Source organism: Conger conger, chromosome 15, assembly GCF_963514075.1.
Source record: "Conger conger chromosome 15, fConCon1.1, whole genome shotgun sequence".
NCBI classification, from domain to species: Eukaryota; Metazoa; Chordata; class Actinopteri; order Anguilliformes; family Congridae; genus Conger; species Conger conger.
Window position 1 is genome coordinate 2,756,838 of NC_083774.1, and position 15,000 is coordinate 2,771,837.

Here is a 15,000-nt window from a genome sequence, read left to right on the forward strand (position 1 = left end):
ATACATTTATATCTGTGAAAAAAGAACAAACCTACACTTCTGCATATGTTAGGACAACTGAACACAAAATCATTTATTTTAGAGTGTTTAAAACGGTATCAAAGTTGTGAACCGTCAAAAATAAAGCACCTGTTAAAACGTACTCGCTTCTTTCAGTTAAACCCGAAAATCCATAACAGTACACACAGACTGTTACTTCCGTCGTTGTGTTGTTGTTTCATAAAATTACCCAGCACCAACACCTCCTACTTGTGAGTAAAGATCCTTTTTTTTTTCACGAGCAGGAAAATTAATGTCCAGGAGCTGAAGATAATCCATCATGCGCTGAAAGCAGAGGTCATCCAGGAAATGATAGCAGGTAAGATTAGGCCTCTCCTTCATGGAGCACTCTCCCCACACACTGCAGTTGGAGAGGTGTCTGGCTGCCTGCGTGTAGGGGGCATCGGATCTGAGAATAGCCAAACTCCACACTTTGCTTTGACTTTGCCAAGTGGAACTCGCCACAGAAACAAGGAGACCCTTCCTCTCCCTCGACTTGGGTGTGCTTTTACAAAATGGAGGCCGATTCAGCTTAAACAAGCGAGAGTTTGCCTCAGCAAAACTACAACACACTACACAAAATTACAAACTGGGTGCCTGCACACTGAAGCACTTAAATTATATATCAGAACCTTTTGGGTTCCTTAATCTCAATGAAGGGGTTCCTGATACTAAGTACAAAAGCAATCAGTCATGGATATGAATTACTGAAGCACAGCAGATTTCTTAACGATATATAGGACAATATTTTATTTAGTTGGGCTGGAATTGGACATGGAGAAACTCTTAGTTTGTACACCGCAGTTACCACATCCTTTATTTACCTCACATCCTGCACCTGAATGATCCGGACCACAGCTACAGCACAGATCCCAGCAAAGTGAAATGAAAAACAGCTATTTTTAGACTTTAAATACCCGCAATCCCCACCTGTGCAAAGTTTATCAGAACATAAAGACGCGACTCTCTCATTTCGTCCTGGGTCTTGGTCGCACAGCTCAACTTTGCTCTCTGGCAAATGCAGATTTTACTACAGAGAAGTAAAAAAGTAAAATGGTAAAACCAAACGGCCCCATGTGTGACCTATGCATGAAGTCACTGCATCGCCCATAATCGACACAAACGCAGCTGTGCAGAGCTCCTTCTCCCTACTCTGATTTGATGACTATGTTTAAATTAATTCCTGATAACCACATCCATAACAATTACAATTATCCTAATTTGGGTCCTATCCTGGCGATAAGCAGGGCGGTATAAGCAGGGCGGTGTTTCCGTGCGCGTTGCACAGCGTGCTCTGCGCCCGTCAGCGGACGCACTGGCAGCTCATAACGTTTACAGCACTTCCAGTCCGTCTGGGCCGCTGCGGAAATCATCTGAACCTTCACCTGACAAATAATTAAGTTTCACTTTAACTGCGAGTGATAAAAGGGCCGGGGAAACGGGAGCCTCTTTAAGCCCCACGCAAAGCACAAATTTCATTTCAATTGAAGGCATTTTTTTTTTTCTTTTCTTTTTTTTCCCCTCCATCGCCAAGTTTAAGGAGCGATAAATCATGTCCGCCCGATTTAATAAACTATCTATTTTCTGTTGATTTTATACGGCTTCTTATTTCCTTATGTGTCGCAATTACCAGGGCGCAGGAGCCGAGCGGGGAGCCACGCTGGGCTCAGACACGCAGACGGGGAATGAGCGATCGTCTGGAGTCCCTCCGTCTCCCCACAGCTGCCCTCACCATCTCTCCGCCGCCACACTTTATTATTCTACCGCTCTGCGTCGGGCCGGCCCGTCCTGGGCCCGTCCTGGGCCCATCCTGGGCCCGTCCTCAGCCCGGTACCGCGCGCGCCGTTCAGGGTGTGGGCACGCAGGCACGGGCGGCCCCGCTCTATAATGCTTAAAGAATCTTATCTGCTGTTTGTTTTCCTCTCTCTCTCTCTCTCGCTCTCGTGGGCGCGCTCGACGCTGGCACCTTATCTGTGAGACGGATTCAGAGAGCCCTGCGCCATGAACGTGTGCCTACTGGCATGCGAGAAGCCTTCGACGGCCGCAGTGTGACTCAACACTGCACTCTGGAGCCGAGCCACAATGAGACATCAACACACCGAGATATCAACTCGGCACCTTTTTACCGTCTGCCGAAGGACACGCGGGGCTGTTTCAGGAACAAAAAGAAATAATAAGAAAGGTATTTTACTTCATAACTGTGGTCCAATGCACACTTCTAATCGTGATGTCAAATTAATGCTGCCGTTTAGTTTTCTGTTTAGCAAAAATCATTTAGAAATGAACCCGATGGCACTCATAGCAGGAGGGTAAGGCACTTCCTGTGACAGCAGTGTATAGCCAGGATATTCAGCTCTTGTAACTGAACTGTGTCATTCGCTGGATACCACCTGGAATTCAGTGTGGGAGTTGTCTGAGCTGGTAGCTGGTCAACCGGGCACTCACCGCTAATAGCTGTCATTAATGAAGGCCTTTTCTCCAATCAGTGCTAGCTCTGCTGTAGTACTGTGTGCCCATTGACATGCAGGTGAGAGCATCAGAGCGGCCTTTAAATGGGTGTGGATGGCACAAGAACAAATACATTATTTGAATCAAAACAATTATTTTGCTTGTCTGGTGTCTTGGAACCCATCAAAAACTCACAACATCATACCTTCTGGTCCTCTTGGTTGGCTCAATTGTACCAGGCAAGCATCAATTGAGCACAGAGAAGTATTTGAATCCCAAAACCATGATGTAATCGACCCAGGTGTGGATGGCTCAGAGGCCACAGGACAGACACTGACGGAGGAGAAAATGGGCGGAAAACAAAGGCAACCTTTCACTGGAGGGGTAAGCGCACCTGCGCCTCCACTGTGTGAAGTAATGGCACGAATACTGCACTCAGGACTCCGACGGGCCGCGAGCCTTTGGTCCCGTACGACCGAGCCTTCCACGAATCGACCTTGATTACAAAACAATATGCTGTATGATTTCCTGCTGCTCCAGATGATATCATCTTCTAATAAAAAAGTAAAGAAGGCTGACACGTGGGTGTTTCCTCATCGGCGCTCGAAAGGGAAGAGCTGACCGGCCACTCAAGGCCATGTCCATCGCACCGGGACCGTCTCCGGGTTAATATCGAATAAGACACTCCCTCACGTACTCCCAACATCTGAAGGTGTTCTCAGATTAATCCTCCACATTAATTATTGACACAAAATTTAATTTGAAAGGCAACCAGTCACTAAACCGGGGGTCATGCCTTAAATAATTTATCTCGGCCATACGGGTATAATCCTTTTGCTATTGATTATAATACAACAACTTAGAGCAGTCAAGCATCCCTGATGCTACGCAGAGATATCCCCCCCTCACCAGCAACTCATTGACTCCTTCCACTGGGAAACAGAGCACTCGTATAAAAACCCTGGGATGGGAGCATCAATCGAGGCCTCTCTCAAAGGCCTGGCTCTCCTCATCTGATGTTTCAATCACAGCTCAAAGTCTAGGGTCCACACAGGGACAGTGAATCACCCTGCTGCAGAGCAGGAAACCCATGCAGCGCATACGATACGACTCCTCTCCTTCTACGGAGAGAGAGAGAGGGAGGGGGAGAGAGAGAGAGAGGGAGGGGGAGAGAGAGAGAGAGACATGGCATCCTCAGCTCGCGAGACGTGAAGAGAAACAGGCAGCCCATTTTAATGCCGAACAATTGAGGTTAAGCGATTCCACCACGGATCAGATCAAAGTCAGTTTACCTCCTGCCTCTTGAGGAGTTTGCCTGTCTCCACAGTGCTGTTAGCCCCTGAAGAAGGTAACGGGGAAAGTTCATCTCGCAAAGACGATTCATTAAAAATATGAAATATTCATGGCTGACAGATTGAGGGATCGCCATCCAGGTTTTATTCTAATGCACCTTTCCTCTTTGTCAAAGCCCATCGCTGGTGTCATGTCACCAAAGTTTTATTTACACGGGGGTTTGGTGGATGGACTCGGTTTGTGTAAATGAAAAATTCATCCCCCTCGTTATGGAGATTTTACAAGAGGTGTTGGGATTTTAATGAGCATGAACCAATTACTGCTTAAAACCCACCATGTGTGCGTGCACACACACACACACACACACCCACAGACACAGATGCATACAGTACACACACGCATACACCCACACACCAGCACACAGACACATACAGTACACACACGCACAGACATGCATACACACATGCACACACATGCATACACATACACAAATACACCCACACACACAAACACACACATGCATACACATATACACAAATACACGCACGCACACAGACACGCAGACACACACACACTCCTCTCTGCACCACACTTCTCCACACTGAGTCTGAAAGAGCTACTTGTGGGCAGAGAGAAGTTGTTTTTGTTAATAAATAAAGATTAGGTTGTCTGAGCGGAGGCTGCTCCTACCACAGCTCACAGGAGCTGAATCCTCTCACAGAGGAGCTGAATCCTCTCACAGACGAGCTGAATCCTCTCACAGACGAGCTGAATCCTCTCACTGACGAGCTGAATCCTCTCACTGACGAGCTGAATCCTCTCACAGACAAGCTGAATCCTCTCACTGACGAGCTGAATCCTCTCACAGAGCTCAGAGGAGCTGAATCCTCTCACAGACAGGCTGAATCCTCTCACAGACGAGCTGAATCCTCTCACAGAGCTCAGAGGAGCTGAATCCTCTCACAGACGAGCTGAATCCTCTCACAGAGCTCAGAGGAGCTGAATGCTCTCACAGAGCTCAGAGGAGCTGAATCCTCTCACAGAGCTCAGAGGAGCTGAATGCTCTCACAGAGCTCAGAGGAGCTGAATCCTCTCACAGAGCTCAGAGGAGCTGAATCCTCTCACAGACGAGCTGAATGCTCTCACAGAGCTCAGAGCTCAGAGGAGCTGAATGCTTTCACAGAGCCTAGAGCAGGAGACACGATGCAGAAATACCCATAAAGATATAACGAGAGAATGAACATCCCACTGCTGGAAAAATAACTATTGTAGTAATAATAATCCACATATAATTACTGCCAAGTTTGTTTGTTGGAATGGAGTAAAATGGGGGAAAAAAGAGGTGATTAAATTGAAGCTACCGGCTAAATGCATAAGCGCAGAACATCAGGGGTCGTAGCCCGTATAAATGGAGATGCTGCGAACGGCTGTGATTAGATCTGCTCAAACGCAGAGAGGAAACCTGCCGGACACGCAGTGGCCCGGGGCAAACCCGTCTCACGGCAGGGTGATGTTTTAGGCTGTGGTCTAAACACCCAATGCCCACGCAGTAAACATGAGACCGGCTCTATCCTGCTCCCGGCCTGAGCTCATCCACCGCATCTTTCCCCCACTGAAAAACCACGAGTGCTCAACTGTGACAAAACTCAGACAGAAAGCTGGTCTTTTATGTCATTTATGGTAATAATTTAAAATAACAGGCGACAATTAACATTAAGTAAAATGTATTTTCAAGTAGACCCATTAAGACCCATTCACAACCATCATAACATTCTTATCTGTACAAGAAATCGACCCTCCATTTTGTAATAACACAGAATAAATATAAATTAATTCATGTTTATTATTAAGAAATATGCATATCACGGTCACTGACCGTTCGCTTGGCTTTACAATGTCAGCCTCGGTTGTTGCGTTTGTCCATACGGATGGAACAGACATGTGAAACATTACATTTCATGTGTTTGTGGCCAGTACTTGGTCCCGTTGATAGTCTTCTGACCGATGTGCCATTTTGAACCCATTTGCCTAAATGCGCAATTTTGAGACTCATTTCCCCTCCATCTCCTGGCCGATGACCATGTTTGAATGAATGAGATATAACCTGGGCTTTTACACGACATCCTAAACGAGAGCACCAATCTGCCTGCTGCCTGCTTTATTATTCAAAGTGAAGAAAATGAAATCTAATTAAGAGGGGAAAAAAAAACAACACATAAAAAAATAAAAATAAAAAAGCGACTCTGGGAACAAAAGGCCCGGTTCGCCCAGCACTTTCACCTCCGCAGAGCCACAATGGCGGCCTTACTAAATGATTGAGTTCAACCAACCTTATTCCGGACCAAAGTGCTGCGAGCCTAATCTAATAGATATTGTATTGCTTACAGCAGTCAACTAAGAGGGGCCGCTCTTTTCAGTGGCAACAATGGGGCAGATGAATGGGCCCTGGACTTCTGAAGGACACCTAAACTTAATTTGAGTGAGTTAAAAGGCTTCAGATGGTATTGAGCTGCACTCGAAGGCCACGCAGTTATTCAGCGATTTCAATGGCTCCCGCAAAAGTGGTGCGCTGCAGTCATCCCACTCTTACACAATTCTCCATTTCATTTATTTTAAAAGCTCTCTCTCCTCCCCCCCCCTCCACTCCGTAGCGTGTGTGTGGCACCTCAAAACGTTATTAATAAAGGCGAAAGCCACAAGGTTAGAGAGGAGGACGGGGTGTGAAGAATCGCACGCCCCATCCTGCCGTTCCAGAGCCAGTGCACTTCAGACTCAGGACGGTTTGCCCATCCATACGGCAGATCATCATAATTATGCCGAGGAGTGCATACAATCAATACTGTCCATACCCATCCTCTGTTGTCCTGCGTTCCTCTCTTCCCACCCTGTCTAACACGGCTCCCATGTCATCTACTGTAGTATTCTGGTATTCTAAGTACCCTGGTCAAGGGTTGAATGGTAGGGACCTATCTGCGAATCTACAACCTCGGGATCGTCCCGTCTTTCGGACGAGACGTTAAACTGCGGTCATTACAGATCCCATGACGCTCTTCGCAAAGAGTTGGGGGTTCCCCGGTGTCCTGGCTAAATCTATCTAATGATCTGATTTTCTGGATCTGCACATCAGTCATAGGCTTTAGGCAACCTCAGCTGATCACTGTGCAGCCCTTGTGTTCTCCATAAGGATACAGCGTGGGCTTATGAAAACAGCTAATCCTGCAGGGAATGTAAGCAGCATTGTAACATATTACCCTGGAGAGTAAATATTGTAGATTAATGTGATAATTTGTTCTGCAGTACTCCTTTGATAATCACACCACCTTCTATCTGAGATAGAACACTCAAACAGTTATACTGTATGTACTGTGTACACACACACACACTCACTCATACTCACACACACACTCGCGGGCACACACACACACATACACACACACACACACACACGCACACGAACATGCAAATGTACACACACGCATGTATACACGCGTGCACACCCACACACACACACACACACACACACACACGTACACGCACGTACATGCATGTACACGCACATACATGCACATTCACACATGTACACACACACACACACACACACACACACACACACACACTATTTTGTTAAAATGCAAACTCCTAGATCCTAGATCAGAGATAGTCTGAAGCCAGTGGTAATACATTATCCAAAATAAGGGAAACTGTAAAACCCAAACAAATTTAATTAAAAAGTTTTCCGTAGCCGGAATGTGCTCCCCTCAGATACATCCAGAAAAGGGCCCGTTTTCCATAAAGAACATAACACGGGCATGGGAAGTATCTGAATGCATCCATAGGCGATCCCATGGTCCTCGGTAACACAAGCCTTTGTTACCAGTGCTTGTCTCTAATAATAGAGCTGGGTAACTGAAGACACTTGAGTAAATCTGCTGGGACAAGGGTAATCTGGCCAGACCAGGGGCGGCCTGTATCTCTGCATCGGTCCTGAGAGCGGAAGCTCTGGCCGGAGCCGGAGCCGGGATCTCTGGGATCAGAGGAACATGGCTGATATCGCCTCACGCCACTGCACGCCACTGCACGCCACTGCACTGCACTGCACGGACACGCAACCCTGACCCTGGAGTGCCAGGGATACTCCTGGCACATGTTTAAGACGGCAAATGTTACCGAATGTTAGCTAACGTCGGCTATCTTTCACCAACATATTCAAAATGTTTCTGTTTGCCACAAACATTAGCTAACCTTAGCAAACAGTTTGAAAAGCTAGTGCGCTGAGAACAAATGGCTGCCGATGGGGAAAAAGTGGACAATTATTTGGCTGTTATAATACACCTCAATCAACGCAATATTTGCTCTCACCTCAAAAAAATGAATCGCAGGTAAGCTAGCTGGCATTGTTTTCCTAAGTCGCATCCATTCCAAAATCAATCAACAGTAACTGCTTGCTGCCGGGAACATTTGCCATCTTGAACTCACGTCAGGTCGAGGCTCCAAATGAACCCCCAGCTCCATACAGTAACTGGGCTAAATCACAGGCCCAATGAACCCCCAGCTCCATACAGTGACTGGGCTAAATCACAGGCCCAATGAACCCCCAGCTCCATACAGGAACTGGGTTAAATCACAGGCCCAATGAACCCCCAGCTCCATACAGTAACTGGGCTAAATCACAGGCCCAATGAACCCCCAGCTCCATACAGTAACTGGGCTAAATCACAGGCCCAATGAACCCCCAGCTCCATACAGTGACTGGGCTAAATCACAGGCCCAATCAACCCCCAGCTCCATACAGTAACTGGGCTAAATCACAGGCCCAATGAACCCCCAGCTCCATACAGTGACTGGGCTAAATCACAGGCCCAATGAACCCCCAGCTCCATACAGTAACTGGGCTAAATCACAGGCCCAATGAACCCCCAGCTCCATACAGTGACTGGGCTAAATCACAGGCCCAATCAACCCCCAGCTCCATACAGTGACTGGGCTAAATCACAGGCCCAATGAACCCCCAGCTCCATACAGTAACTGGGTTAAATCACAGGCTGAATGAACCCCCAGCTCCATACAGTGACTGGGCTAAATCACAGGCCCAATGAACCCCCAGCTCCATACAGTGACTGGGCTAAATCACAGGCCCAATGAACCCCCAGCTCCATACAGTAACTGGGTTAAATCACAGGCTGAATGAACCCCCAGCTCCATACAGTGACTGGGCTAAATCACAGGCTGAATGAACCCCCAGCTCCATACAGTGACTGGGCTAAATCACAGGCCCAATGAACACAGGTGACCCTGCTCTAGAGATGTTCAACAGTTGAACGTTCAGACTGCATGTGTACGCTCTGAGTCAGAGTGAATACTCAGTCACGCTCGGATGAGAGGAAAAGCAGAACTCTGGCACTCTGGAAGCGCAGCTGCCTACAGTAGCCGTGTAGCCCCTCGGCTGCTGAAAGACCTGCGGTCTGTGGAGCATCACAGGACAGGTTCACACACCTCGTGAGCCGTCTGACGTACAGTGTGTGTTCAGAGAGGCAGGCCCAGCGTATGGTCTGTCTCACAGGGCCTCACAGAGCGGTGCTGCCACAGACACGGCACCTGGACTCCCTGCACATCGCCTGAGCCTCCCCTGATTAAAAACCTGTGCGTTCCCCATTCCAGTGTTAAAAGCCTGTGCTTTCCCCATTCCAGTGTTAAAAACCTGTGCTTTCCCCATTCCAGTGTTAAAAACCTGTGCTTCCCCCATTCCAGTGTTAAAAACTTGTGCTTTCCCCATTCCAGTGTTAAAAACCTGTGCGTTCCCCATTCCAGTGTTAAAAACCTGTGCTTTCCCCATTCCAGTGTTAAAAACCTGTTCTTCCCCATTCCAGTGTTAAAAACCTGTGCTTTCCCCATTCCAGTGTTAAAAACCTGTGCTTTCCCCATTCCAGTGTTAAAAACCTGTTCTTTCCCCATTCCAGTGTCAGAAACCTGTGCTTTCCCCATTCCAGTGTTAAAAACCTGTTCTTCCCCATTCCAGTGTTAAAAACCTGTTCTTCCCCATTGCAGTGTTAAAAACCTGTGCTTTCCCCATTCCAGTGTTAAAAACCTGTTCTTCCCCATTCCAGTGTTAAAAACCTGTTCTTCCCCATTCCAGTGTTAAAAACCTGTGCTTTCCCCATTCCAGTGTTAAAAACCTGTGCTTTCCCCATTCCAGTGTTAGAAACCTGTGCTTTCCCCATTCCAGAGAGTAAAAAACGACAATGTAAACAGTCCCGGAATTCATTGAAGTCGGAGTAGAGCCGATCGGTAAACACGCACGCGTGTGAGAGCAGAAAAGGTGAACTGCGAATAAACGTCACCGTCGAATGATGCCGTCAGCGGCGGTTTGGGAGAGCGCTGGGGTAAACGCGGTTTGACCGTGTTTTTCGAGAGGACGTTTCAGCGTGAGGCGGGGGACGCTCGCCATCCTGCGGAGGGAGTCCCGTGGTCGAGGGGTGTTCATGTGAGGACAGGAGACTGGCTATCGGGCGGGATGGCGGTGGGGCGACAGAGTCGGGGTGGCGGTGAAGTTGTGATGAGATTCCCGGCGAGCGCTTCGGCATTGAGCGACCTCCAGCAGGAGAGACTCCGACCTCGCCCCCGTCCCGGCCCGGGAACCACACCTCCCCTCCCAGCACCGGGACGCTCACCTGTCAGGCTCCCGTGATTAAAATTAAAGGTAATCGTCCTGAAATGTGAAATAAGGAGACCTCCCTCTGCCATCTCCGGCCGCACCGCATAACGCTCGCCCGTATTAGACACCCACTCCCATTAATTATGATAAGGGGAGAATTCACTAAGCTAATTTCGAGAGGATGACTCTTACAAATTCTTATAATTTATTATTTAGTACTTTGGGTTTTAATCATTAAAGTGCTTGTATAGCCTTTGTAGGTCAAACCTGTATTAATAAAATGCTAAGATCTATTTTTAACAATGTATACTTAATGTACACAGGAGTGCTGGAACAATGGAGAGCTGGGAGCTGCGGGCTACCTGCGCTGGAGTACAATAGTTCAACAGCAGGGGAGAGCACGGAGAGGACAATCTACAACATTACATCAAATGTATATTCCGGTAATTAAATAATTGTGATTTAGTATAAACATTGTTTTTGAGAGCAAGGGAAACCTTTGAACTCGAGACGATGCAACTTTTATGTCAGCGTAATTGCTTTCGTGCAGTGAATTTAATTTGTAAACAACAGGAGACCCGTGACATGTTTTTCTCGACCAATCGAATGGCTGCATTCCACATAAACAAGGTCGGTACTCAAACGCGGTCCATCCTAAGTATGCTCCAGTACTCATTTTATTCAATTAGATACAACTTCTGCACAACGTGTCAGTTAACTGCAGTGAGTTTGGTGAATGGTTGTATGTGCTGTTTGAGAGAGTTATATCTTGGGGCTGCTAGGTGGACAGTGTTTTGAACGGTACTGTATTTTATTTTCTTGAGTTGTGTGAAAGATGTCGGTTTGAAAGTTTTGTGAATGGCGTTGTATTTTATTCACTGTTGTGTGACAGACGTCAGTATTTTGGGTCGGCGATGTTCCGGTATTTGTTATTTACCGTTGTGCGAGAGATGTTAGTATTTTGGGGTGGCTAGTTTGACAGTGTTGTGAATAGTGTATTTGTTATTTACTGTGCGAGGGGACGTCAGTCAGTATTTGGGGCTGCGGGGTTGACAGTGTTGTGAATAGTGTGTTTGTTATTTACCGCTGTGTGAGAGGCGTCAGTGTTGGGCCCTGTGGCTGGGCCCAGCATCTGTTCAGCACACTGCAGTTTTACACGTTAATAGGATTCACAGCGTCTCCCTCTCCCTTTATTAGCCAATGGCACCTTTAGCTCGGCGGCGATGTGTAGCATAATGGGATTTATGAAGAAGATCCACTTGGTATGCTACCACTGCGGTGCCAGGCCCAGCACTCCCGCTCACAAACCCACACGTTTTTTATAGATTGCATAATGGCTTGCATGAAAATGGTTTCATACGAACATAAATCAAACGTCAAAAACACAAGCCACGTCTGACGGGACTCGCAAGGTGTGGGCAAGCGCACACTTCTTCTTCTCTTTTTAAATTCCTTTTTTTTTTAACAGAACCGGAGCCCTGCGCTCGCAGAAGCGTGTAGCTCATAATGGCGTACATGAGAATTTATTAGGAGATTTAAAATATTCATAAATATTAAATTAATCATTTATAGTAGATCTTTAAATTAAAGGGTGTCCTTGAAGTTTTAGATGTGAGGAGCACCCTGGGCGCAGAAGAGAGATTCCCCGTGGACATTTTACATCTCCTGCTAACATCACTTCAACTGCAATTGTTTTATGAATATTCAGCTTTGATACAGACAGCCTTTTCACAAAGACGGGAAAACCTTACAACACCGAGAACAAATGTCAGCGCGTAACTCCACCACTGCCTCCGGAATAATTATGAAGATTTCACTTTCTGTGCTCCGAAGATGCACTTGGCGCGGCCAAGATGCCCAAGAAGCATACTGAAATATAGGGGATTCGTAAAGCCGAGAAGAGTATTCACTCTCCAAAGCCAGCAGGAGGCGGTGAGTTCTGCTTTGATATGCTCTAAATGCAAGTACACAGCAAAGATTAATTATATTTTCCAACATGTACCATCACAAAACATTCCTTCAACCACAGCTATTTTTTCTTCCCCATATCAAAAGATTGTAAAAGATTAATCACTGACCAGAAAGTCATCTGGTCCTGGAAATATACGGCATATGGTGTGCATGCATGTGCGTTTTCTCCTCCGAATGCGTGCGCCTTCATCCTGTGTGTGTGTGTGTGTGTGTGTGTGTGTGTGTGTGTGTGTGTGTGTATGCGTGTGTGTGCATGTGCGTGTGTGTGTATATGTGTGTGTGTGTGCGTGTGTATGAGTGTGCGTGTGTGTGTGTGTGTGTGTGTGTGTGTGTGTGTGTGTGTGTGCATGTGCGTGTGTTTGTGTGTATGAGTGTGCATGTGTGTGTGCGTGTGGGCGCATGTGTGTGTGTACATGCACAATTTGGGGAGCGGGGGCTGTGGGTTTATGTGATTAATTTCTGCGGTAGATAAGCCTGACCCTTACAGGAGAGTGTAACAGTAATAGCTGAATTTCCTCTTCCTTTACTTCACATAGACTTCACAAATATCTGAGCGTGAGAAAGTCGGATACAATGGAAATCGTATCTGAAATGAGAAAGAGTAGGCCAATATCGTAGAGCAGGCCAATATCGTCTTCAAACATGAACGATAATCTCACAGCATCATTCATAAAGAGCCTGATAATAACCAGGCACTGTAGGTAATTTCATAAGCTTGTTCTGTACTGTAGTCTGCACACTACTGTATCAATGCTCCTGTATAACATGAACTGATTATATAATTCATATGATAAATAATATAACGTGCCTGCACCCACCATTTCTGCACTGTGTCTCATACGTATTCTTAGTTCTGCAAGCCTCTCTGTGTAATGTTGGAGCACAAATGTGTTTAGAAATATAAGGATGTATATTAATGATGAAATATTACAGAGACTGTCAATATATGAAATCCTAAATATAAGACACAGACGAAAATGAAAACACTGAGAGCAGGTGAATGCTTTTCAGCCAATCAAAGACACAGGTCTGAAGATCGGCCAATGATGAATTCACGCACGTGCAGGAGGCGGGCGTGAGCGGCCAATGGGTGTTGGTTTATGAACTCACCCAGTCACCCAGCGAGAGTTCAGCCATCAGTGCGCTGTTATGGGCCCCTTAACCCGTCCAGAGCCCCCGCCAAGAGCCCCCACTCAGAGCCCCCACTCAGAGCCCCCACCCAGAGCCCCCACTCAGAGCCCCCACTCAGAGCCCCCCCCCAGAGCCCCCACTCAGAGCCCCCACTCTGAGCCCCCACTCAGAGCCCCCACTCAGAGCCCCCACTCAGAGCCCCCACTCAGAGCCCCCACCCAGAGCCCCCACTCAGAGCCCCCACTCAGAGCCCCCACTCAGAGCCCCCACTCTGAGCCCCCACCCAGAGCCCCATCCAGAGGCCCCGTCCAGCACTGCGGAACACAATCCCATTACCCAGGGGGCCGTGCCCTGTCCTTTGTGGGGGACAGCGGAGCTCCAAGGGTAAGAGCCCCTCTGGTGGGCCGGGCTAATCCTCCGCGGGGCGGGAGAGCGCTGGCGTGGGGGGGCGTGGGGGGGGCGGTGACGCCCTGCTGACGGATGAGGTGCCTCCGCACAGTCCCGCCTAACGATGGCAGCGTCTCCGGAGGCTTCCGTTGCCCCTGCGGGAATCTCCCGCTGCTCCCAAACCTGGGAATACCGCGGCGTTCCAGCGCCCCCCCACCCCCCCCCGTGTCCAGCGCGTTACCCATAACCCCCGGCTCTGCCCAATCAGATGCTTCGCTCAATTACGAGTTCACCAGTGTGGAGAGGGTGCGGAAGAGGCATCAAGACTGCTTATAAAGATTAGTCTGCCATGATGGAGAATAATCGAGAGATTATCCACACTGCGGACCCTCGGTATCGCGCACTAAGCCCCTTATTAAAAGGCTTACTTTTACATCTACGACTGATGAAAACCACTTTTCCTCCAGCCTTACATATAGAACTTGGGAATCCCATTACAAACGCTTCCATTACCTGCGGTGGTGGTGCGTTGGGTTAAACTATGCAGTCTGTATGTATGTATGTGCTCCCGGGTTATTAATTGTATTGTTTTGCCGAAATATAATGTTTGGGAAAAAAGGAAGAAAAAAAAAGTATTTTAGCACATCCATTACAGTAACCGATGGATCCTTATCAGGGTGGCCGGTCTACGATAAGGGGATTACCACGGTCCGATAAGCTCAATTTTTTATCATAAAATTCCACCTCAATTTATATTCTTATTATGACAGAGGAGATAACTGCCACTTTTCACAGATTTAAAATGATTTTGCTTACATGGCACCTTTTGTTGGGAATGGTGTGGTGGCCTGAAACAATCGGGTGACGCCGCAAAGCCTTGCGTGCCTGTGCGTGTGTGTGCGTGTGTGTGTGTGTGTGTGTGCGTGTTCCAGGCCACGGTGCGTGTGTGTGTGTGTGTGTGTGTGTGTGTGTGCGTGCGTGTGTGTGTGTGCGTGTTCCAGGCCACGGTGCGTGTGTGTGTGTGTGTGTGTGTGTGTGTGTGTGTGCGTGTGTGTGTGTGCGTGTTCCAGGCCACGGTG

General features: G+C 47.7%; 1 protein-coding gene across 1 annotated transcript in view; it reads right to left on the reverse strand.

Moving 5' to 3' along the window:
• The window catches only part of wwox (WW domain containing oxidoreductase), a 374,624-nt gene that overhangs the window by 97,123 nt on the left and 262,501 nt on the right, over positions 1-15,000 (reverse strand). The gene's annotated exons all lie outside the window — the stretch shown is intronic.